This window comes from Pygoscelis adeliae, unplaced genomic scaffold (genome assembly GCF_000699105.1).
Source record: "Pygoscelis adeliae isolate BGI_AS28 unplaced genomic scaffold, ASM69910v1 Scaffold432, whole genome shotgun sequence".
Classification (NCBI taxonomy): Eukaryota; Metazoa; Chordata; class Aves; order Sphenisciformes; family Spheniscidae; genus Pygoscelis; species Pygoscelis adeliae.
The window spans coordinates 82,024-83,434 of NW_008824289.1; positions in this window are offsets into that span (position 1 = coordinate 82,024).

Below are 1,411 nucleotides of genomic sequence, written 5' to 3' on the forward strand. Positions count from 1 at the left end.
CAGCCTTGGGAGAAGGAATGTCTTGGATGAGTGTTTTCACTTACTTTTTTTCTTCCTGAGACGGAGATACTTGCGGGGTTACAAAAAGCCAAAATGCCCGTGCCTACCTGAGCACAACCCAACCATCACGTCTGTCTGTGATAGGTAAGGATGCTCCAGATGTTGCTGAGGAATTAGCACAGAGCTTGTTATTGCAAATCGGGCTGTTACAAGATGGATGATGAATTATTCTCTCCTAATTTCCGAACTCCCTCGGAGGGAGGAACCCCACTGCACAAAAGTTAGGATCCTCTGCCTGGCAGTCCTGGTGTACAAGAGGGACTGAAAGCAGCTCCCTGCCCTGTCTGGCACGTAGGAAACCCGTTACCTTGTACAAAACCCTGGTAAAGCACAAAAGAAACCGTTAGTATCCCCGAGGCCTGATGGGTGTTGGTGAGCTGGGGTGCTGCATCGGGGTCTGGCTCTCCAGCATCTCGGCAGCAGCCCGGCATGGGCAGGAGATCGGAGCCCCCCGCTCCTGCCTGCGCTCCCCCTGCTCCTGGGGCCGTCCCTACCCATGGCTTGGGCTCTGGGCTTGCATTGCCACTCCTAATGCTTGTGCCTGGAGAAATCTCCGCTCCATAAATATTTTCAGCAGATAAATAATGAAATTTGGTGAGGAGAGGGAGATGCACTGAAAGAGGGTGATGACTAATAAATCGTGATCTTGGTTTGTGCCTGCGGGAGCTGAGCTGCTCTCTCAAAAGCAGATTTTATCCGTGGGGTGCCTGGGGCAGGGAGGTTGCTTCGTGCCTCTCCTGCGATTGGGGGAGCCTTTGGCACCCGGCACTGCCGCGCACCTGCGCCCCAACCGCGAGCCGTGCTGCTGGGAGACACCGGATCCTCTGCCTTGGTCCTTGGGATGGGCTGGATGCCCACCTGGGCCTGCTGTTATTAATTTGAGATAATTATTCAGCTTAATGTGCTGCTGCAGGCCAGCTCATTTTTGCTGTAATGCTGAGCAGCACAGAAAAGCCTTGGAGGTACGAGGATGGGTGCCATGCGTCTTAGCAGCTGTGGAGAATGTCATTGTAATTGGGGGGGAGATTAAAGGGTTGAGCTAATAACAATGCGTTTTCTTAATGAAGCATTTGTAGGCTATGGACAGTGGGGTTTGTTCCCTGGTTTAACCCCTTCTGATTTTTTTGACCGTGGGTTAAAGTTCAGGGGCAGCAGCATTACTGTTGGCTTTTGGGCTAAATGTTTTTTGGGAGTGGGGCGAGAGCGGCGCAGACCCCGGGCAGCACCCGTCGGGCTCCGAGCTGCTGGAGGCGATGGCGGGGGCATCTCGCGAGGTGGCGGGAGCCGGGTGGCTTTGTCTGGTTCATCTGTGAGCCCTCGGCAGGGCAAGCTAGGGGGTCATTCCCCCGGC